At 43.4% G+C, this 24703-nt stretch overlaps 1 protein-coding gene across 2 annotated transcripts in view; it reads left to right on the plus strand.

Annotated features, from left to right (window-relative positions):
- Window positions 1-3466: 3466 nt before the first annotated feature.
- Window positions 3467-24703, plus strand: part of LOC122552990 (ribosome-binding protein 1-like) — a 133686-nt gene continuing 112449 nt past the window's right edge. For both annotated transcript variants that reach the window (XM_043696342.1, XM_043696344.1), the window contains exon 1: window positions 3467-3680. The gene's annotated coding sequence lies outside the window, so the exon portion shown is untranslated. The remainder of the gene's footprint in view (window positions 3681-24703) is intronic.

A 24703-nucleotide genomic window follows, 5' to 3' on the forward strand; every position in this document is an offset into this window, starting at 1 on the left:
ATGCAGTCCTTATACATGTTCATACCCCACAAGGATGGCCTTCAGGGCTTCAGCTTTTTCCTCTCCAATAGACCCATCCAGTCCCCCTCCACCAATACCTTCCTCCACCTTGCCTAATTAGTCCTCACACTTAATCACTTTTCCTTTAACTCCTCCCATTTCCTCCAAATCCAGGGGGTGGCCATGGGCACTTGGATGGGCCCCAGCTACGTCTGCCTCTTTTTTGGCTATATCGAACAGTCCCTCTTCAGTACCTACACAGGCATTGTGCCCCAACATCTCCACCGTTCCATTGATGACTGCATTGGGTCTGCATCCTGCACTCAGACTGAACTGGAGCAGTTCATCGACTTCACCTACAACTTCCACCCCACCCTCGAATTCACTTTGTCCATCTCGGACACCTCCCTCCCCTTTTCTAACCTTTCCGTTTCCAACTCCAGTGACAGTCTCCAGATGGACATTTACTATAAACCATAGACTCTCCCAATTCCCTGGACTACACCTCCTCCCACCCAGTATCCTGCAATAACTCCATCCTGTTCTCCCAATTCCTCTGCCTCTGCCACATCTGCCCGCACAAGGAGAGATTCCACTCCCAGATGTCAACCTATTTTGAACAACGTGCTTTCCCCCACTCTGTCATCCAGACAGCCCTCCACTGCACCACCTCCATTCCTCTTTCTATTGCTCTAAACATCCCCAACACAATAAAGACAGACTCCCCCTTGTCCTCACCTATCACCCTACCAGTTTCCACATGCAAAGCATCAGCTTGAAACACTTTCCGCCAACCCCAACTAGACTCCATCACCAAGAACATCTTCCCCTCCCCATCCCTCTCTTCCTTCCGCAAGGACAATTCCCTTTGCCAGTCCTTGGTTTGTGCCACTGTCCCCCAGGTACCTTCCCCTGCAACTGGAAAAGATGCAAAACCTGCCAGTACATCACCCCCTCACCTCCATCCAGGGCCCCAAACAGCCCTTCCAGGTGAGACAGAGGTTCACCTGTCTCTCTTCCAATTAGTTTACTGCATCAGGTGCTCCCAATGTGGTCTTTTCTACATTGGGGAGACCAAATGCAAACTTAGGAAACAGTTCGCTCCAATTTCAAATAACCTCCCTTCCTATCCCCCGACTCCTTTCCCAGCCCCTCCATTCCATTCCTCTCATCGACCTTTTAGCCCTGTTGCATTGAAATAGATACGATTTAATCCAACAGGCATTTCTCACTCCCTCCCTTGTTCCAACCTGACCTGTCGCTTCACTTTACTATTTCTGATTACTGGGCAAAAATGAGGACTGCAGATGCTGGAAACCAGAGTCTAGATTAGAGTGGTGCTGGAAAAGCACAGCAGGTCAGGCAGCATCCGAGGAGCAGGAGGAGGAGGAGGAGTAGTAATTTCTGATTACTGTATCACCTCACACTTGCCTCCCTGCTGTTGAGGATCAGCACTAGTCGATGAAAGTAAGCATGCAGATGCAGCAGGCAGTGAGCATAGTTTTAAGGTGAGAATCCAGAACCAGGGGCCACAGTCTATGGACATGATAAAAGTCATTTTGGACTGAGATGAGGAGAAATGTATTCACCAGAGAGTGGTGAGCCTGTGGAATTCTCTGCCACAGGAAGCAGTTGAGTCAAAGATTGAATGTTTTCAAGAAAGAGTTAGATATAGTTCTTGAGGTTAAAGGGATCGAGGGGTATAACAAGAAAGCAGGAACTGGGTATTGAGTTGAATAATCAGCTATGATTACATTGAATCATGAAGCAGGCTTGAAGGAGGACTTATACAGTTTATGATAGGGCCCTGGGGAGTACTGGCAAACAGAGGGACTTAGGGTTTCGGGTGCACAGTTTCTTGACAGTTGTGTCACAGGTTGACAGGGTGGTGAAGAAGGTGTTTAGCATGCTTGCCTTCATTGCTCAGAGCTTTGAGTACTGGAGTTGGGATATCATGTTGCAGTTGTACAGTACATTGGTGAGACCATTTTTTGAGTGCTGTGTGTAGCTCTGTTTGCCTTGCTATAGAAATGATGTTATTAAATTGGAGAGGGTGCAGAAAAGATTTACAAGGATGTTACCAAGACTGGTGGTTTAATTAGGAGGAGAGGCTGGATAGGCTGGGGTGTTCACTGGAGCATAGGAGTTTGAGGGATGACTTTATAGACGTTTATAAAATCATGAGGGGCAAAGATGAGGTGACTAGCAAAGGTCTTTCCCGAGGATGGGGGAAGTTCAAATTAAGAGAGAATAATTTTAAGGTGAGAGGAGAAAGATTTAAAAGGACCTGAGGGGCAACTTTCTTATACAGAGTGTGCTTTGCATTTGAAATGAACTGCCAGAGGAAGTGATACATGCAGGGTACAGTTACATCTTTAAGACATTTGGACAAGTACATGAATCGGAATTGTTTATTGGGATATGGGCCACAGGCAAATGGGACTAATTTAGATTGGGAAACCTGATTGGCAAGAACAAGGTGGACCAAAGGGTCTGTTTCTGTGCCGTATGACTCTGTGACTGAACATCTAGTTTATGTTTCTTAACCTTTGAAACCTAGGACTACCTAAAGCAGCATTAAATGTGCCCAACAGCACACAATGGGTTTCAAATATACCGAAGATATGTGTGCTTATTGTTAATACAGTGCTTATAAATGTGTAAATTCACTCATTCTATCTAACATTCTGTATAACCGAACTGTCTTCAAAAGATTGCTGCCGCCAATTTTGGTGAATGTGAAATAGGGTCATCTCCCCATCTCATCAAATCATCGTCAGTTTTTACCAGTGAAAGATTGTCAATGAGATAGATTTGTGTTTTGCTTTTGGAATGTTTGCATTTTGCTACAAACTGGTATAATCATGTGGAACAGGAACTCCCAGGGTTGTGAAAGAAGCTTGCTATTGTACAGCGGAAATATGCACGGTGTACAGGGATCCACAGAGCTGTCAACGTTGAGAAAACGCAGCGTTTACAGTCAGCAGGCAGGACTGGCGTTGACTGCACGTCCATTTAAAAACCTGAAGCTGCGCAGGGCCAGAAATGCACTCAAACACAGTTTAATATTTTTAAACCAGTGTGAGCTCCTGTCACTCCTTCAGAGTGACATTTGCCAGGTTTGTGCCTGTACTTTCCAGGCGAAATGTACCAACACCGGGACAATGCACCCTGCACATACCACAATGAAAGAGTGCAATTCAGCGACTGCTATTCCTCTATTGCTTTCCCTTCTCTGACGGAAGCTCGAGGTGACGAGCCTGGGAAACTGCAGAGCGGCGCGAGACGGGATCTGGGCCACGTTCCATTCCCGGAGCTGGGGGAGAAGGAACTACACCTCCCGGCATGCTCAGCGAACACCTTGTCCTGTCCCGTCCAGCTATTGGTCGGGGTTGGATTGGAGCGGCCAATGGCAGCCGGGGGTGGAGGGGGGAGGGGGCGGGGTGAGCATCGGCCGGCTGCCAGCGCTGGGGAGAGAAGTGCCACGACTCCAAGGCGGTCGGGCTCAGTCCGTGTTGTGTGTGGATCGGCGGGCAGGGAAAAAAAAAGGGGAGGGGGCTGAAGGACAAGGGTAGGGAGGCATCTCTCACACGATCTGCACCGCACCACAGTTAGATTCAACAGCCCGGGAGACAGAGACCCCACCACCCACCCCTCCACAGGCTTGTCTCACGGTTGAGGTAAGGACACTCCATTGATTATAATAAACCCTCTGGCACTGGCTGATGGGGGCATTGGGTACCTTCCGGCACTGTTACCCCCTTCTCTATCTCCACCTCCTCCTGTTCCCCACCCCGCAAACACATTGCCCTCTTACTGACTGTCTCTCTGATAACGAGCTTGCGTTTTGATCCTGTATGGACACATTGCATACGTGTTCAACTGGGGAAGGTGGGAACAGAATGGGAAAGAAGGTGGGGGTATGTGAAAAATGTGTTTTTGTTTTACTTGGAGTAAATACAATGGTGCACTGCACTGGCTCGTTTCAGCACACGTCCTGTCAAATGTCTGGATCCACATTTTTATAAAGCAACTTCTATTGAACGTTTGATTATTTAAAAGTCAAGTTTCATTTTGGGATGCACAACTTAGTATTAGTATCGTTTTTAAAGTCACGAAACAGTTCTACTGAGTTTGAAGTACACGCAGTGTTACAAAGGTTAAGAATTTAAAACTGGACGAAATATCAAAAAGATATCTGATGAGGTGAAATAAGGTCGTAGACCTGAAACATTCTTCACAGACGCTGACCAGGTCTTCCGAAAAAAATACATTTTCTGTTTTTAGTTCAGATTTTCTGCATTAACAACGATATACTTTGATTTAAAAAAGTTTGCTTGCTTGATGAAATACTTTTAAGCAGAGGACATTTTTGTACCTTGATCCAACAGCTGTGCAAACAGTCATGTGTCAAATGTGATTTTGTTGGATTTTTATTTTGGTTTGTGAGCTACACTGTTGAAATTTATCTTGAGATGGTTTGAATTTGACTTTGCTTTCGAGTTAGAATTTAAGGCAGTAAATCTAAAAGAGAATCGAGGCAACTTCCTGAAAGAAAAGCGATTTTTTTCTAAGTGTTCCACAAAAAAAATAGCTGCCAATGGGAAAGATTGCAGTGCTATTTAACGTCGTGAAAAATGGTTCTGTGTCTAGGAAAGTTTAAATTCAGGAGATATTAAGGGGATTTGGAACTGGGGCTGAAGTTTGAGTCAGACACAGAGAATCTGTCAGACATTCCACAAATTAACCACGTACAGAACTGAAATCGTTCCTTTTTTTTGTTCCCCTCCGTTTAGTCTGGAAGATTGATTGTAATCTCAGGGATCCCCTCCCCGGTCTAGATTTTGAGAGATAATCTCCCTGCAGTGAGACAGACTGTGTGCAAAGAAACGGTCGAGCTTATTTTCAGCAGCTAACGGTTTTTTTTGAGTGGGCAGACTGAGGAATGTGTGTACACGTTGGCTCTCTGAAATGCTGAAGATCCGGCAATGAAATCTGACCAGTCAGAAACTGCCTCATCTTAATACGGTGTCACTGGGATCCGGCACACACACACGCACACACACACAGGGAGATCCGCGCGGCCCTAAAGCCGGATGCATTAACTGGTCCAGTAACTAATATGATTTGAGGAGGAGAAGCAGACTTATAGTTCATCATACCTGTACAGTAGTTCTTATGGTCCTTGCACGATTTTTTTATTCCCGCAGTTCCTTCAACACAAATGCAGACCAAGGGGTTTTATCCTTTTTAGAATTAATTAGATGTTCTTTGCTGTTTGTGAAAAGAATTAATTGCGGGATTGATATTTGTTATGAAACGGCTGAATCTCCAATTAATTATAATTGGATTTAACTGTGTAAAGCATTCGGATCCAGTGTATTCCTTCTATTTGCAGTACTGAGTTTCTTCTCAAATAACCCGTCCCCCATTTTCATCTTAGATGGGAGCGAAGTCCTGTTTCAACTTCCTGCAACATCCAACCTATGCCCATTGCCCTCTCCACTCAGGTTCCCATCCTGCCATATTGTTCACATTCCCATCCTCTCCTCAGTTCCATACGACATCCCATTTTTTTCCCTCACATTGCTTTAAGACCCCAACTCAGCTGGCCTTACCTTGTCATGTTTCTGCCCTTGTCATCTTGTTCCTCCTTCCACGTCTTCTCCATCTCTCTTCCACCTCACCCCGTCACTCTCCCCTCATCCCGCTCTCCCGCACCTGCTTCTTCCCCATCCCATTTCTTTGTCCCAACAAGCTTGTTCCTCTCCCGTTCTCTTTCCTCTTTCTCCTCATTGTCCCGATTATGCCCCCATTGTCCTGTTTCTGCCCTGTTGCCTTGTTCCCCTTCCCATTTTTCAACTGTTTCAGCTTATCTTGCAGCCCATCCCACCTTGATTTGTTTCTGCCCCTGCTTCTCCCTTGATTCATCCTGATTTTTCTCTGTTGCTCTGCCCACTTGTCATTTCCCCGTCCCACCTTGAACTGTTTCTCTGCCACCACAATCTTGATCTGCTTCCCATATTATCGCACTCTCTGTCCCAAAGAATAATTACTCACCCCCAACATCTCATTACTCCCTCTTCATTTTGTTACTCCTCCATCCTGTAACTTACTCCCTCCTCATCCTGTTGCTTGAACCCTTCCTGTTCCTCTCCTCTCCTATCCCATTTGTGCTCCCTCACCTCACCCCATTTCTTCCTCCAACCCATTTCTCTCCCCTTCTCTCATCTTGTTATCTTCTAAAATTAGGAGTTTAGCAATGTGATTATTTCTGAGGCGGGAATTGAACCTGGGTCTCTGGTGCTGTGAGGCAGCAGTGCTAACCACTGTGAAACTGTGCCGTCGTATTATGGATGTTCTTCGGGAAAATAGCCCCAGCCAATTCAGCCTTTCCCTATACCTCAAACCCTCCAATCTTGTAATTTTTTTCTGAATCTTTTCAAGTTTAACAACATCCTTCCTATAGCGGGGGAGAACAGAATTGTACGCAGTATTCAAAAAGTGGCCTAACCAATGTCCTGTACAGCCGCAACATGACATCCCAACTCCGATACTCAATGCGCTGACCAATAAAGGAAAACATACCTCATGCATTCTTCACTATCCTATCTGCCTGCGACTCCAACTTCAAGGAACTAGGAACCTGCACCCCAAGGTCTGTTTGCTTGGCAACACACCCCAGGACTTTACCATTAAGTGTATAAGTCCTGCCCTGATTTGCCCTATCTAAATAGAACACCTCCCATTTAGAGCTGTTGGTGGGAAGTTGACACAAAGTCTTATAGGTCAATTCCCAGTGGTAGGATACAGAAAGGGGGAGGCAGAAATTTAGAATAATTGTCAAGCTGGAAAAGAAAATAATTAAGAATATAAATAATGGAGTGTACCATGAGAAACCTTTTGCTGTCCTCTCATTTTCAACAGCTCACAAAGGTATTTATGTAAATACCTTCTCAACCTTTACTAAAATTAATCTGCGACTGTCTGCACTTTGTCCTCTCCCCTCTTTTTCTCTGTCTCTCTCTCTCTCTCTCTCTCTTTCTCTCTCCCTGTTTATGGAAGAACACCTGGCTGGCAGCGTCACAGGAATCTGAGACCTTATCTGTCCTGTTGAAAGGTAGCTTTACTGGTTATAAGGACAACTCCACCTAATTTGTGAACCTTCAGGCAAGGAACCAGCTGTTTTCCATTGATGAGGTACAATGAGGTAACTGGTTATTGTACAGAAGCTTTCGTGAGTAACTTTAGAAAGGTCGCTGTTTTACAAAGACTCCATTAAGAACTCAAACTAAAGACATCAGACATTGCAGGTAACTTGCTGGCATTTTTCTAGAATGTCAAAATTCCTCGGTGATAATTGTGCAGTTTCCATGGAGTTTTCATGAATTCCTGCTCTGGGTACAAAACTGCCTAGAAGTAAGTCTTGAAAAATTGAATAGTTCACATTCTTTGAATACTTTTTAAATGTGGATGCGGTGCGTTTACTGTTGCTGTAAAGTTGTTTGTGATAGCCCACCTTCATCTGCATTGATATAACTGAAAAACTTCACGGGGACAGGAGTTTCATATCAAGGCAATCTCTACTGTCCCCATGAAATCCCCAGGAAACCTTCCATCATGACTTGATATGAAACTGGAGTAATGATGGAAGGTTTCCTGTCATAAAAGGCATTAGTGAACCAATTGGGGTTTTTATGGCAATTTGACAGCAACACATTTGGTTTTTTTTTAAATTTCTAACTCGAGCTGGAAATTTCTAGCTGGCGATGTATGGATGTTTGCTTTAATAATAATGACAATCAGTGATAGTCATCATGGCCATCGTCACTGGGGCTAATTTTCAATTCCTGAATTAATAATTGAATTTAAATTCCAACAGCTACCATACTTTGATTTGAATTGGATGACTGGTCAAATCAGGTTGCCACAGCATCATCATCTCCCCCACATGCTTGCATTAATTGCTGCTTGTGACAGATTAATTCATTGTAAGTACATTTGGCCCCTAAGTATTACGATTACTTAACTAACAGATGCCTCTCGTAGAAGCCATCTGCAAAAAAACTACATACTTAGTACTTCATCCAAAATGGTTTTTGTACTTAAAATGGAGAAACCCCAACTTCTTTTATCAAATGAGTAAAATATGAGAATTTATACATGTTCTAATCTGAAGAAAGTAATCTTCCGACATAAAAAGGTCTCTCTCTTCCCACCCCTCACTTCTTCACTCACTGTTAGAACCATTCCAGCTCAACTTTTCCACTTCCTGAGCCAAATACCACCTACCCGCAGATCTTTAAAAATGATTTTTTATATGTTTGGCGATTCTACAAAAATATGAACAGCAGGAGATCTGTCAGTCATTGAGTTTGTTTTATATTCTCTGACTATTATATGTGTAATGGGTGGCTCAAGCCCCATTTACTAACTAGCCTTTACCCTATATCACTTGATAGTTTTACCAAAAAAAAACTTCTGATCTCAGTCTTTAAATTTTCAATTAACACCCAGCATCGACAGTGATTTAAGAAGAGGCGGGGAGGTGGAGTGAGGGGATCTGGAGAAGGCAATTCCAGATTTCCACTGCATGTTAAGACATGAAGGCAAAATTTACCAGCAACCATTTCTGGGTAGCAAACTGGAATCCTGAGTTAAGAAAGATAGGCCTGTGATCCATCCCAAATTGGTCTTCAGAACTTGGGTTTCCCCAGTGCAACTCATTAATCAAGACCAGCCTAATTTCAAAGTTAAAAATCACACAACACCAGGTTATAGTCCAACAGGTTTAATTGGAAGCACACTAGCTTCCAATTAAACCTGTTGGACTATAACCTGGTGTTGTGTGATTTTTAACTTTGTACACCCCAGCCCAACACCGGCATCTCCAAATCAAGCCTAATTTCAGACTGGGTTAAGACTTGCAAATTCTGGTTCCACAATTAAGTGAGTGTGTAAAGCAAACACACCTGATGATTACCATGTCAAGTTACTGGAAGGGAATCTATGGATGGCTAATAAGTGCTGGCCCAACCAGCGATGCCCACATCCCGTGAATAACTTTTAAAATAAAGCTGTTTTCAGGGCTATTGTAGATCCTCAAATCCTATTTGAACCATACCCAGAGTAAACTGCTGGACTAAATTGTGTTCCAGAAAGCATCATTTTCATAGAGAGACTGCAAAAGTTGCGATTGTTCTCCTTTGGAGAAGAGAAGGATGAGAAGAAATTTGTTAGAAGTATTCAAAATTTATGGGCACCATTACAAATTAGATGGGGGAGAAACTGTTCCCATTGCTACAAGGATCAAGAAGCAGAAGGCACGGATCTAAGGTAAGTAGCAAAAGGCCAAATGTGACGTCAGGGAAAACTGTCACTTTGCAAGCATTCAGGATCTGTGATGCACTGCCTGCGAATGTGGAGGAGGCATGATCAAGTGAGACTTTCAGAAGGTAATTGGATTATTATCTGAAAAGGAAAGGTATTTTCATCGCTATGAGAAACAGGCAGGGGAGTGCCACGAGGTGAATTGTTCTTTCAGAAGGCCAGCACAGATATTTCCTTAATGTCGTAATGGATTGAGGGCTTCACTAGCTATGCCAGCAGGGAAAGTCATGGTGAGCTGCCTCCTTGAGCTGTTACAGTCTTTGGTGTGAAGCTAGGCTCAATGCTATTTAGACAGGAGCTTCAGGACTTTGACCCAGTAACAGTGAATGAGCGGTGAAGTACTTCTGAGTCAGGATGGTGTCTGGCTTGGGGGAAACTTGCAACTGGCAGTGATTTCATGTTTTTGCTGCCTTTGTCATCATAGGCAGTGGAAGTAGAGATATAGGAAAGTGCTGTTGATAGAGTCTTATTGAGTTGCTGCTTATAAATTGTACATGCTGCTGCCAATATGCATCAGTTGTGAAGGGAGTGAATGTTGAAGGTGATGAGCAGTGAATTGGACTGCTTTGTCTTTGTGGTTGTCAAACTTCTATTATTGGAGCTGCAATCACCCAGGCAAGTGGAGAATAGATTAGATTAGGTTCCCTACAGTGTGGAAACGGGTCATTTGGCCCAACAAGTCCACATTGACCCACCGAAGAGTAATCCACCCAGACCAATTTCCCACTGGCTAATACACCTAACATCGTGGGCAATTTAGCAGGGCCAATTCACCTGAACTGCACATCTTTGGATTGTGGGAGGAAACCGGAGCACCCAGAGGAAATACAGGGAGAATGTGCAAACTTCACAAAGGCAGTTACCCGAGGCTGGAATCGAACCTGGGTCCTTGGCGCTGTGAGGCAGCAGTGCTAACTACTGTGCCACCCATAAATATTCCATCACACTCCTAACTTGCGCCTTTTGGTTAATGGATATGTGTTGGGGACTCAAAGGTGAGTTGATTGCAGAACTCTCAGCCTCTTACTTGCTCCTGTAGCCCCTGCATTTATATTGCTAGTTCAGTTCAGTTTCTGATGAGTAATAAGCCTCCATATGTTGGTGGAGGATTCACCAATGGCAGTGACACTGAACATTAAGAGGTGATGCTTTGGATTCTCACTTTTTTTTTTGTGATGGTCTTTACTTGACATTTGCATGGTGCAAATGTTATTTGCCACTTATCAGCTGAAACCTAGAAGTCTTCCAAGTTTTGCTGCACATGGACAGACGCTGATTCAGTATATGAGAAGTTGGAAATGGTGCTGAATGTTGTGTAATCATCAGCAGACATCCCTACTCTGATCTTATGGTGGAGAGAGGATCATTGATGAAGCAACTGAAGATGAGGTGTCCTGGGACTGAGATAATTGACTATTAACTCTCACAACCATCTCCCTCTATGCTACGAATAACTGTAGCTAATGGAGAGTTTCCCTTGATTTACAATCACTCCAATTTTGCCAGGTCTATTTGACGTCATTATTGATTAATTTCTGCCTGGATGTCGAGTACAGTTCCTCTCACCTTGTGTCTTGTGTCTAAGTTAGGATCAAGACTAAATTGAGGCCAGGAGCTGTGTGGCCCTTGCAGAGCCCAACTGAACGTCAGTGATCTGGTTATTTGTTAGCAAGCGTCACCTGATAGTACTGTCGACGACCTCTTTTGTCACTTTGCTGATTGTTGAGAGTAGACTGATAGGATGGTTTTTAGCTGGGTTAGATTTTTCCTGTTTTTTGTGGACAGTGCAATTTATCATTTTGCTGTTTAAATGTTTATGTAACGATAAATGAGAGGTTAGCGAAGGGCCTGGCAAGCTCTGGAGTTCAAGTTTTCATATTATAGCCAGAATGTTGTCAGAGGCCATAGCCTTTGCAGTATTCAGTGCCTTGAGCCATTTTTCGATGTCAAGCGAAATGAAGACGGAAACTGTGATTTTGGGCACCTCAAGAGATGTCTGAAATGGATCTGTGTGATTGCTTAGCCCTATCTGTTGCATGCTGTTTACGCTGTTTGGCATGCAAACAAACCTTTCTACGCTTACTAGTTGACACGTCATTCTAAGGTGCTGCACATGGCATGCCCTCCTACAGTCTTTAATGAACCAGGTTGGTCAACCAGCTTGATGGTAACACATGTCATCTACTGTGACCGTTGCTCTCGATCTGGTCTCCTCTACACTGGGAGACAGGACGCTAACTTGTAGAATGTTTCAGAGAACACCTCTATGATAAATGCACTAAACAACCTCACCGCCCTGTGGCTGAACACTTCAACTCCCCCTTCCACTCTACCAAGGACATGCCAGATTCTAGCCACCCAATGCCTGGAGGAAGAACGTCTCATTATCTGCCTTGGGACCCTCCAACCACACAGGATCAATGTTGATTTCACCAGTTTCCATATCTCCCCTCCCCCACCTTATCCCAGATTAGATTAGATTCGCTACAGTGTGAAAGCAGGACCTTCGGCGCAACAAGTCCACACCGACCCTCCGAAGAGTAACCCACCAATTTTCCTCTGACTGATGTACCTAACACCATGGGCAATTTAGCATGGCCAATTCACCTGACCTGCACATCTTTGGACTGTGGAAGGAATCTGGAGCACCCATAGGAAACCCATGCAGGCACGGGGAGAATGTGCAAACTCCACGCAGACAGTCGCCCGAGGCTGGAATCAAACCGAGGTCCCTGGCGCTGTGAGGCAGCAGTGCTAACCACTGAGCCACCGTGCTGCCCATGACCCAATCCTCCAACTTGGTACTGCCCTCTTGAACCGCACTACCAGTCCATCCTCTTTCTCACCTATCCGCTCCACCATCACCCCTCATCTTCATCTACCTATTGCATTCCCAGCTACCTTCCCTCCCCAGTCCTACCTCCCTCCTATGTATCTTTCAGTCCTCCTTGGAGCTTCACCACATTCCTGATGAAGAGCTTATGCTCAAGATGTCGACTCTCCTGTTGTTCGAATGTTGCCTGACTAGCTGTGCTCGTCCAGTGCCACACTTTTTGACTCTGATCTCCAGCATGTGCAGTCCTCACTTTCTCCTAATAGCTGTATCCAATTTAGAAAACAGGTCTGGAAGCAGGCCCTTCAATAAAAAAAAGAGTCCCATCAAATTTAGCAGTGGCCTGGAATGTGCATAGATTAGACAAAGGCTGTGCTTTGCTAAAATCATTACTTCTGGAAATTTTACGATTTCTTGCCTGTCTTTAAGTAAACCCAGTTAAGATTGTAAGGTTGTAACATTGACTTGAGCTTTGGCCTTTTTTTTATTGTTGTGTTGTAAAAAACTCTTTTATAATTGTTGTGATTATAATCAGATTATCTGTGTTTATGATAAGAGTTGGTTTCAGCATTCTTATTAACCAAGGCATTGAAGAGATTTCAACCCATGCTGCACTTTATTCAAGACTGTTTGGCAGAATAGGTTTTGATTGTTTTATTCTGTTTCTTTTAGCTTTGGACAGATGTAGCAAGCATATTTCAGCATTTCATATTATTATAGATGCAATATAACAATTTTTATTTATATAAAGTTAAAAATCACACAACACCAGGTTATAGTCCAACAGGTTTATTTGGAAGCATTAGCTTTCGGAGGGCTGGTTGTGGTATATAAGATCGTAGGACACAGAATTTATAGCAAAATTTATTTATATAGCATCTTTAACATGGTAAATGTAGAAAAACCTGTTTGACAGAAGAGCAATCACATTCCTCTCAACTGTCCCACCCACTTTTAACAGCATAAATCTCATCACACTTGTACCTCCTTTCCATTTCAAAGAAGAGTACTATTGGGCTAGAAACGTTAACTGTTTCTCTCACTGCTGATGCTGGCCAACCTGCAGAGTTTTTCCAACACTACTGTTTTAATAAGTTTGTTATGCATAATCAATGAGCTGTGCATGCAACTTTTTTTATTGATTGTTTTATTATGGAAAACTAAGGAAAGCTCCGTGCAACTGAAGTTAACAGAATAAGTTAATTGGTCATGAAAATTTCCATGACTTGATAAAATATTGTTGACCTGGGATTTCTTCCCATTTTTGTCAGGTTCTGCTTTCCTGTCGTCTTTGTGGGATAGTCCAGACCATTGACAACTTTCCTGGAATTGGCTATGTTGACTTCTAGTCAGTTTTCTTGGATATGACTATCATGTGATGAGTCTCCTTCACAGGTGCTATTGATTTTTCTGCTCCCTCATGTGACCCAGACTTGCGAATTTAACATCCAAGTTAAGCAGATTACAAGAATAACTTTAGTGCAAGGAAACCCTAGTGCATTTCCATTGTGCATGTTTGTTAACATTGTGGCTACTGAGTAACTGAGTTGTGTCCCCTCTCCTCTACTGAAGGCACCGATCTATGTTTGAGTGGGCATACTTGTTTGGGTACGAGTCACCCTCATCAAAGTGACTGTTCTTCATGTATGAGTTTAAGAAACAAGACCCAGCAATTTGACTAGGAGAAAGTGAGGACTGCAGATGCTGGAGATCAGAGTCAAAAAATGTGGTGCTGGAAAAGCACAGCAGGTCAGGCAGCATTCGAGGAGTGGGAGAGTCGACATTTCAAGCATAAGTTTATGCTCAAAACATTGACTCGCTTGCTGCTTGGATGCTGTCTGACTGGCTGTGTTTTTCCAGCACTACACGTTTTGACACAGATATTTGACTATTTGCGTGGGCAAGCTGCGTCTCTGCTGTACCAGTTCCTCCCTGAAACTGAAGTCTCCAGATTAACATTTACCAGGAAGGGAATACAATGTAGACTGGGAAGTATAGGAGTCATTAAGAGAAGAATAGTAAATGTTAACCATAGCTCCATGTTTGCATTTTCATACCTGAACCAAGCTGTCATGTGTTCACGACCCAATTGAGAGATTTTAGTACAAAATCTGGACTGACACCCCAGCGTTGTACTGAGAGAGCGCTGCACTTTGGAATCCTTAGTTTTAAGACCGAAATGAAGGGAATCTTTTTTTTTTGTCCCCTGAGTATATTCTGTGGGATTCTCTTCCTTTAGAGAGCAATGGAGGCTGGGTCATTGCGTTTATCCAGTGCTGAGTTAGACAGAATTTTGACTAATAAGGGAATCATGAGTTATGTGGGGCAGATGGACAAGTGAGGTTCAGGCCATAATTGGATTGATGATTATCCTGACAAATGGCTGAGCTGACTTGACAGACTGAGTGGCCTACTCTTGCTTTTCGTTCTTGTTCGTATCTTTTGAATATTGCGTTAAACCGAGGCTGTGCCCCCTCAAGTGGACGATAAAGATTATTTGTGGTAATTTTTGGAGAAGAAGAGCCAGGTTCTATCCAGTGTTATGGCCACTCTATTTCTCTTGAACAACACTGATAAATTGTTTATCACACTGATGCTGTGAGAGCTTGATGCGTGCAAATTGGCTGCTGCATTTCCTACATTGTAAAAGTGACCATCACTTCTAAAGACAATTTGCTTTATTCCTTGTGAAGCACTTTGGATTGTCCTGTGGTCATGAAAGGTGTTCTGTAAAGTAAGTCTTCATGACAGAATACTCTTACTTAACATTGCTATTACTAGTCAACGCCATGCTACTTTTCCAGTACTAATATTAACATGATAGCCAGTGAATGGGTAAAGTATGTGAATTGACCCGTGGTTAAATGATCTGGCCTGCTAATATTGATTGCTTAATAATTTGGGAATGTACTGATTCTACTGCTTCAAAGGATAGTTTTCTCTTTCCAACAACTCTGTGAGAAGGACCTCTTTTGGTTCAATCTTTTGGAGGAGATGATGGCGTACTGGTAATGTCACTGGATTTTGATTCCAGAGGCCCTCAGGCTGATGTTCCTTTCACAAAGAATTGAATCGCACAGTGGCAGCTGGTAAATTTTGATTTCAGTGAATAAATCTTTTGTACACAAAAAGCAGGACAAGTCCAACCCAGCCAAGTACCACCCAATCAGTCTACTCTCCATCAATGAAGTGATGGAACGGGGCATCAACAGTGCTATCAAGCAGCACCTATTCAGCGACAACCTGCTCAGTGAGGCCCAGTTTGAGTTTCGCCAGGGTCACTCAGCTTCTGATCGCATTACAGGTTTGGTTCAAACATGGACAAAATAGCTGAATTCCAGAGGTGAGGTGAGAGTGACAGCCCTTGACATCAAGGCTGTATTTGACTGAGTGTGACATCAAGGAGCCCTGGCAAAACTGGAATCAATGAGTATCAGGGGGCAAATACTTAGCTGGTGAGAGTCATACCTGGCACAAAGGAAGATAGTTGTGGTTGTGGAGGGACAGTCATCACATCTCTGCAGGAGTCCCTCAGGGGCGTGTCCTAGGCCCAACAATATTCAGCTGCTTCATCAATGACCTTCCTTCTGTCATAACGTCAGAAGTGCAGATGTTCGCTGATGATTGCACAGTGTTCAGTGCCGTTCGTGCTCAAATGCAACAAGATCTGGACAATATCCAGGCTTGGGCCAACAAATGGCAAGTAACATTCGCAGCACACAAATGCCAGACAATGATCATCACCAATAAGAGACACTCTAACCACTGCCTCTTGACATTCAACAGTATTACCATCACTGAATCCCTCAACATCCTTGAGGTTGCCATTGACCAGAAACTCGACTGGACTCACTACATAAACACAGTGACTACAAGAGCAGGTCAGAGACTAGGGATATTGCAGCGAGTAACTCATCTCCTGACACCCCAACGTCTATCCACCATCTACAAGGCACAAGTCAGGAGTGTGATGGAATACTCTCCACTTGCCTGTATGGGGGCAGCTCCAACAACACTCAAGAAGCTTAACACCATCCAGGACAAAGCAACCCGCTTGATTGGCACCACATCTACAAACATTCAAACCCTCCATCACTAGTGCTCATTAGCAGCAGTGTGTACTATCTACAAGATGCACTGATGCAGTGCAGAATTCACTAACGGTCCTTAGACAGCACCTTACAAACTCACAACCACTTCCACCTAGAAGGACAATGGCAGCAGGTACTTGGGAACACCACCACCTGCAAGTTCCCCTCCAAGCCGCTCACTACCCTGACTTGGAAATGTACCATTGAAGATTCAGAGTCGTTGGGTCATAATCCTGGAATTCTCTCCCTAATGGCGTTATGGGTTAATCCACAGCAAGTGGACTGCAGCGATTCATGAAGGCAGCTCACCACCACCTTCCCAAGGGCAAATACGAATGGGCTATCAAAGCTGGCCAGCCAGCGACAGCCAAGTCCCACAAAAGAATAAGAAAAATATAAAGCTAGTCTTAATCATGATGATTATTGTAAAAACCATTTGGCTCACTATGATATTTTCAGGATGGAAATTTGCCACTTTAACCTCTGTTCCCGAGATGTGACTCCAAAAAAAAACAAGTTAACTCTTAAATGGCCTCTACAATAGATTAGATTAGATTACATTACAGTGTGGAAACAGGCCCTTCGACCCAACAAGTCCACACCGACCCGCCGAAGCGAAACCCACCCATACCCCTACATTTACCCCTTACCTAACACTACGGGCAATTTAGCATGGCCAATTCACCTGACCCTGCACATCTTTGGACTGTGGGAGGAAACCGGAGCACCCGGAGGAAACCCACGCAGACACGGGGAGAACGTGCAAACTCCACACAGTCAGTCGCCTGAGGCGGGAAATGAACCCGGGTCTCAGGCGCTGTGAGGCAGCAGTGCTAACCACTGTGCCACCGTGCCGCCCACAAAATAGTCTAGCAAACCACTCAGTTGAAGGGCATTGAAGGCCTTGTCAGCAGTACCCATGTGCCATGAAGAAGAAAAAGTGATTCTATACATCTCAGGGTTTTCCTGGTGAGTTAGTTCGTGACAGTGATGTGGGGAAGAGTGCAGACTGATAGGGTGTTAGATTTGAGACAGGGAGTGATCCCAGTTAGCCAACTGTAGCTGAATGGAATTGTTTGTATAGAATGTAAAAATGTAACTTCTCATCAGAATCTAATTGTAATAAATACATTTCTTGCATAATTGGCAATGTAAGAATGACATTAAATTACCTTTGGCTTTACAGACACTAAGCCAGCAAGGAGCTGTCCTTACAATGTCGTGTGACCAACTGGGAGAGGCAAGCTCATATTGAGGCCAAGGCCGGAATTTCTGTCCTTTTTTTTTTGTAGAGGGGAGGCGCAGTCAGGTTAGTGAAGGGTGCAACACTTGGGGATCTTAGAGCAAAGAATGTCAAGGGCAATCTAGTAGTGTGTTTAAAAAGATGAAGGATTTTGATAGGGAAAATAAAGGCAGAACTGTTCTCACTGGCAGGAGAATTGGCCATAGGAGGGAACAGATTTAAGTTAATTAGTAAAATAACCAGAGCAGAGGTGAAGAGAATTTCTTTACACAGTGAGTTGTTCTGGTCTGGAGTGTACTGCCTAAATGGAAGGTGGAAGCAGAATCAATAGTAACTTTGTAATGGGAATTAGATAAATACTTCAATACTCTATGCATCCCATCCCAACCAAAATTCCTTTTCCCTATTATTGCTGGCCATGCTTTCAGTTGCTGAGATGGTACATCCTGTAATTCTCTCCCAGACCTGTTCACCTTGCCACTCACTCTCTCTTCCTTTTAAGGCAGTATAAAACCTACCCTATTGACTAAGCATCAGGTCCCTTATGCTAATACCATTTCTATTGACTCTGTGTTAGTTTTGTCTGAGAACACTTTAATGATGTGAGTTGGGACTTTGTAGTACTTTAAGGCACTGGATAAATGCAGGATGTGTTTATTGAAGTAGGAGTCAGCATTAACCATGTCAAAATGTGGCACTGTCAATCACTCGTAGAAAGTGAAGGGATGGAATTGTTAGTCAGAAGTGCCTCACTGACTTGGCATGAGGTGCTGTTCTGAGGGGAATATGTGTATGTGTGCAAGGGGGACTGATTGGAAGATATAATTAGTGATTTAATCAGATTAATGGAGCTGTCTGGCCTGTGCCTGGTGAGTCATTAGTGATAGATTTCGTAGTACGTCTAGGGCATGCTTTGCCAGGAATCTTTCATTCCTAATGGGCAAAAGAAAATTTCATAAATATTTAAAGAAACAGTGAGAACACACCTATTCCTTGGTCAGGTGAGCCTGACCTTTCTAAAGTAACAAACAAACAGAAAGTGTTGGGGCAACACAAGATCATCCATGATCTCCGGTCAGAAACTGGCTCAGAGAATGTCCTGCTCTGCTGACCTGGTTTCCACGGCGACACATTGTTTTTCTTATACTATGTACAGCCCCGATCTCTTCAGCGGACAATGGAGATCCGTCTTTGGGCTTGCCTGAAGAAACTGGAAATTCATTGCGCTCTCCTGCATCCATCAGAGAGAGTAGTTGGGGAAGCTTTTTGAAAAAAATGGACTCTCAATGAAATCAAATCTGTTTCATCAATAACCCAACTAAAGGAGCAGCATATCTAAATTGGTGTTGGCAAGTTTGCTACCAAATCCAGTTGACTCAATAAAAGTCTAAACTATCCAGAGCCACATATTGCAGTGATCTGATATAATATCCCTTTTTTGGGATATACATTTGGATCCATTTGTTTGTGTAGGCAAATGCAATAGAATGTGGATAAATGTGAGGTTATCCACTTTGGTGGTTAAAGCAGGAAGGTAGATTATTAAGAAAAAGGTGAGGTGCAGCAAAACCTGGGTGTCATAGTGGAACAGTCGCTGAAGGTTGGTATGTAAATGCAGCAGGCAGTAAGCAAAGCTAATGGCATGCTGGCCTCCATAGCGAGAGGATTTGGGGTAGGGATAGCAATGTCTTGCAGCAGTTACACAGGACCTTGGTGAGGCCACACCTTGAGTATTGTGCGCAGTTTTGATCTCCTAGTCTGAGGAAGGATATGCCTGCTTTTGGGGGGGAGTCCAGCGAAGGTTGATTGCTGGGATGGCAGAACTGACATCTGAGAAAACATTGGATCGATTGTACTGACTGGCATTTAGAAGAATGGGGGGGGGGGGATCTCAAAGAAACACATAAAATCCTGATGGGACTGGACAGACTAGATACAGGAAGAATGTTCCCGATGTTGGGAAGGCCAGAACTAGGGCTCACAGTCTTAGAATAAGGAATAAGCCATTCAGGACTGAGATGAGGAAGAATATCTTCACTTGGAGAGCTGCGAACCTTTGCAATTCTCTCCCACAGGAAGCTATTGGGGCCAGCTCATTAGATAGATTCAAGAGGGAACTGCACATGGCCCTTGCAGCTAAAGGGATCAAGGGGTATGGGGAGAGGTTTAGGAATAGGATAATGAGATTGCATGATCTGCCATGATCATATTGAATGGTGGTGCAGACCTGAAGGGCTGAATAGCCTTCTCCACCTGTTTTCCACGTTTCTATCCATAATAGAATGATAGGACACAAGTGCTGGCCGTAAATCTGGTGTGAAGCACATTTATGTATCCTCCCCACTGTTCCCAGGCAAACAGAAAGCTGCCCTTAAATCTTAAACATTTGCATTGTCACTTGCCTGTCCAAGTCACCTTGCACGTGTAAACAAGTAACTTGTATTTATGACACGAGGGATGAGAGTCTTCTTTCAAGCAGAGATATTGGGAAGTTGAGACTTTTCTTCTTAGCAGAGAAGGTTAAGGGAAGATTAAACAGGGGAGTTCAAAATTAAATGGAGTTTTCTCAGAGTTGATGGTCTTTCTTCTAAAAATCGGTCAGTAACCAGAATGGAGAGTTTCAGGGTAAGGAACTGAGAGAATATGAGGAAAGAAGGAACTGAGAGGATATGAGGAACGTTTATACTTACCCGAAGTTGCTGTGATCCGAAACGCACAGCAGTTAGTTGGTGGGAGCAAAGTCAGAAGCAGTTTTGGAAGGGAATTGTATAAGTACTTGAAAGAAACCATTTACAAGGTCAAGGGGAAAGATTGGGAATAATTAGCTCTTTCAAACGGTTGTTGTGTGCTGTAAAATCTGTGGTTTTATGTAGCAGCTTGTTACAGTCACACCCTATTATGATGAATTGTAGACATTTCATACAGTATAACTGACACAATTAGGTGATCCATCTTCAAGTGTAAAGCAGCTACTGCTGAAGTTGTAAACTTACTAAACACTAGGTTAGCATATTATTTTTACAAACTGTAACATTCAGGAGAATGTAATTATTTCTAAATCTAGAGCAGTCAACTGAATCTATTAGTCTTGCCATAGCAGTCAGTGGAATACGAGGCTGTAGCTGGTTTAGTGACTAAATCAGCAGGGAGAGGGAGAAAAGCACTTAACCAATGTACATAAACTCTGGAGGCAATGCGAGAGTTAAGATGGTAAATTAATGATGCCCTGAAATTCAAACAGTGCTTTGGTGCTGTTCAGTTGAAGTATTGAGTAACTCATATTGACACACCGTGACCTAGCTATCACAACCACTGCCTTTGCACTAGTTTGTACCTTCTCAGTGATACAAACTTTTTAAAGCGGTGTTTGTTGTTATTGGTTATTTCATTTTCCCACATTCAAACTGGCAAGGGGAAAGGCCAAAATCAGCTGTTTGTCAGAGAGTTGTACACATTAAAGTACAGAACTGTTGACCTTAATTCTCAGGAGGCTCAGTGCAGAAATCCTTCACAGAAGGTGGCACGATGGCTCAGTGGTTAGCACTGCTGCCTGACTTCGCCAGGGACCTGGGTTCGATTCCAGCCTCAGGCGACCATCTGTGTGGAGTTTGCACATGTTTCCTGTGTCTGCGTGGGTTTCCTCCCACAGTCCAAAGATGTGCAGGTTAGGTGAATTGGCCATGCTAAATTGTCCCATAGTGTTCAGGGATGTGTAGGATAGGTGCATTAGTCAGGGGTAAATATCGGGTACGGGAACGGGACTGGGTGGGTTACTCTTCGGACGGTCAGAGTTGGGCCAAAGGGCCTGTTTCCACACTGTAGGGATTCTAAAAAATTCTAGTCCCTGACTTCTGAATGTGGGCTCAATTTGTCTGCTTGCTTTGTTCCCTTTCGTAAGAGTTGATCCGTTTATAAATAGTGTTGACTCTTTTTCTCTCTGCAGCGGATTTTTTGCAGTTTCAAATCAGAAGTTTTGGAAGGGGCTTTCTGGTATTTCTTTATTGAAAGCACCAAGGGCTTAAAATTCTGAACACTCGGACTCAAGTCTGGCAGGCTTGGCTCAGCGCAACCCTGGCCAAAATAAATATTTACTTTACTGCAGTGAGGGTAGAAAGAATTGGCAAATGTAATCAACAAGTGAATGTTTTCTTTCTCTATTTAATATTTGGAGAGTATGGTCTGTGAGTTTCTAGAACTTATTAGCGTGCAGCACTGAAAATTAAACTTTTTCATTTTATTAACCAGTATTGCTCTGCGTCAACAAAACACTCCCTCAAAGCCTCTGATTGTTGCAGAACTGTTTCAATTTACAAAATTGCCTTACCTCAACCCATTGCAGCAATCTTTGTCATGTCCTTTTGCTACAATTATGGAACTTGTTGCCAAGTCACAGTATTATTGGAACCTGAATCTGGAGGGTAGTCCTTATGTGACTCTAGAATTCAATAGAATGAGAAATCCAGGAGGAGAGGTGTCCGGCCTTGCTAATGAGTTTGTTTTAGCAGATGTACTTGATTTCACTGTGTATTGTGCAAAGTAGCATTGGCTCAGTACTCGAATATATTTGCTTATCTGGAGTCCTAAGAAGGGGAATGGATTAGATTTTTGCAATCCATTCTTCAAGAATCATTTTGTTAACAACAAAGAACTTGCATTGATGTAGCAGCGTTAACTACATCAGGACATGCCAAGATGCCTCGCAGCCAATGAAGTACTTTTGAAGTGTAGCTGCTGTGAAGCAGTAAGCACAGCAGCTGGTTTGCACATGACCAGCTCCCACTAACAGTGGGGAGATGAATGAGGAGATAATGTCTTTTAGCTGTTGGTTGAAGGGAGACCAATCGGAACATCTCAGTTGGCATGATGTCCAGCTCAACCTTCTGCAGGCACGGGCAGCTTCAATAAAAGGAGAAAGGTCACACTGGTTGCATCGTGACTGTGGGAGGTTTGCTAAAGTATTATGGTTTCAGGCTAATACCTCAAATCATTAAACTCCAAGATGAGGAGAGAATAAGTGGCTCCCCTTCTTCATTCACTTGCCCTTTTGATTGGTTGGAATTAGGTTAAATTAAAAAGGATCTCTCCCCTGATGGATTCCCTTTTGCCTGACAAAATGAATTTATGTTTTAAAAGGAACAAATTTAATGTTTTCCCTTCTCGAATTCAGAAATATCATTATACACCTCTGAAGCAGGTCAGACGTGAACCTGGGTGTCCTAGTCCAGAGGGAGGGACACTATGACTGTGGCATGAGAGGCCCTCAAGGAGCAAATTTAACCAGGCTTTCTTGAGTAATCGGAAGAGTAAGCTTATGGATTACTAAATGTGAAAAGAGTTAATAATGCAACACACATACAGACCTAATAGGAATAAGAAGAGTCCAAAGAAAGATATAAGTTAAATGATTTACAGAACAATCTCTCTGGGTGGTTTTTGTAGTGTAAATTGTAGAACATTAATAGGTCAACAGTTGATTTGGAATTCTCAAATTTTGCTGGTTATTTGAAATCCTTTTGTGCTTTTTCTTTTTGACGGTGATTAACTTGCAGCACTCAGAGCAAGAGGACCTTTCTTGTCCAGTTTCCTTACGATTAGCTCGCTGGCTAGACAGCTTCCATATTGAGACAGTCTTCTAATGTCAGTGAAGGGTGACTTGTGGGTGATGCTTTGACTGTGACATTCACAGCTCACCAGAGCTCAAACCCAGGCTCGTATATACAAACCTCAGGTCACTTTCACACCTTCTGCCAGTAGCAAATATACATCAGGTTTTTAAGTTGAAAATCACACAACACCAGGTTATAGTCCAACAGGTTTATTTGGAAGCACTAGCTTTCAGAGTGCTGCTCCTTCACCTGATGAAGGAGCAGCACTCTGAAAGCTAGTGCTTCCCAATAAACCTGTTGGATTATAACCTGGTGTTGTGTGATTTTCAACTTTGTACGCCCCACTCCAATACCAGCTCCTCCACCTCAGGTTTTTAAGTTTATGTTTGTCTATTGCTGGAAGGGCAAAACACGAAAAATGTCTCCACGTGAATGATTTTGCTGAGTCAGAAAAGATAGTAAATCCCCTTGTTATCTGCTGGTCTTCCAGAAAACTTGGAAGGATAGTAAACTGTGAGGAGGGCAGTGTAGAGCTCCAACAGGACATTGACAAGTTGTTGAAGTGAGTGGATAGGTAGCAGCTGCACTTCCATATCAAGAAGTGTGAGGTGATTCCTTTTGGTAGATTGAATGTTGAAAGACAATACTGAATAGTGGATACAATTCGTAAGGTAGAGGAGACTTGGTACGTAAGTGGAGAGAGTGGTTAATGAAACATACAGTATCCTTGGCTTTATTAATCTGAGTTTAGAGTACAATAGCAAGGAAGTGATGTTGAATTTGTATAGGACACTTATTTGACTCCAGATGGAATATTGTGTTTAGTTCTGGGCGCCACATTTAGAGGAAGGAAATGATGCACTGAAAAAAGTACAGAATCATTGCAGAGACGAGAAATTCCAGTTTAGAAGATAGATTGAAGATATTGGGAGTGTTCTCCTTGGATAGAAGTAGGCGGAGAGGTTTTTATGAGGGGCTCGATGTAGTGGATGGAGAGAAACTGTTCCCGCTGTGAAAGGATTAAGAGCCAGAGTGCACCGATTAACAGTGATTTGCAAGAGAAGCAAATGCGAGGTGAGGGGAACCTTTCTCACGAAGCAAGTTAGCAATGTGTGGAACACATGGCCCCGAAATGTGGCAGAGGCAGGTTCAACTGAGACATTCAAAAGGGTATTGGATGATTACTTTTATAGAAATAAAAGCAGGAGATTGGCCCGGATTCTCATTTGAAGAGCTGACACGAGAATGAGGGCCGAATACCCTCCTTCTGTGCTGTAACAGTTCCATGATTCTGTTTCAGACTTCTCTCTATCTTTGAAGTTTCCCTGGCACTTTACATGCACAACTGAGGACTTTATTAGACAGCAATGAATTTACATCTGCAGCCTGTATTTGGCTGTAGCAGCCCTCTTTCTACGAAAACATTTTGGAATTAAAAGTGAAAAAAGTTTTTGTGGTACTTCGAGGTTCTGATCCTCATCAGGACATGCTCCACTCTCTACTTGGGCTCACTGCCTGCTTGGTCCTTCTAGGGTAGAAA

This window comes from Chiloscyllium plagiosum, chromosome 9, assembly GCF_004010195.1.
Source record: "Chiloscyllium plagiosum isolate BGI_BamShark_2017 chromosome 9, ASM401019v2, whole genome shotgun sequence".
Lineage (NCBI taxonomy): Eukaryota > Metazoa > Chordata > Chondrichthyes > Orectolobiformes > Hemiscylliidae > Chiloscyllium > Chiloscyllium plagiosum.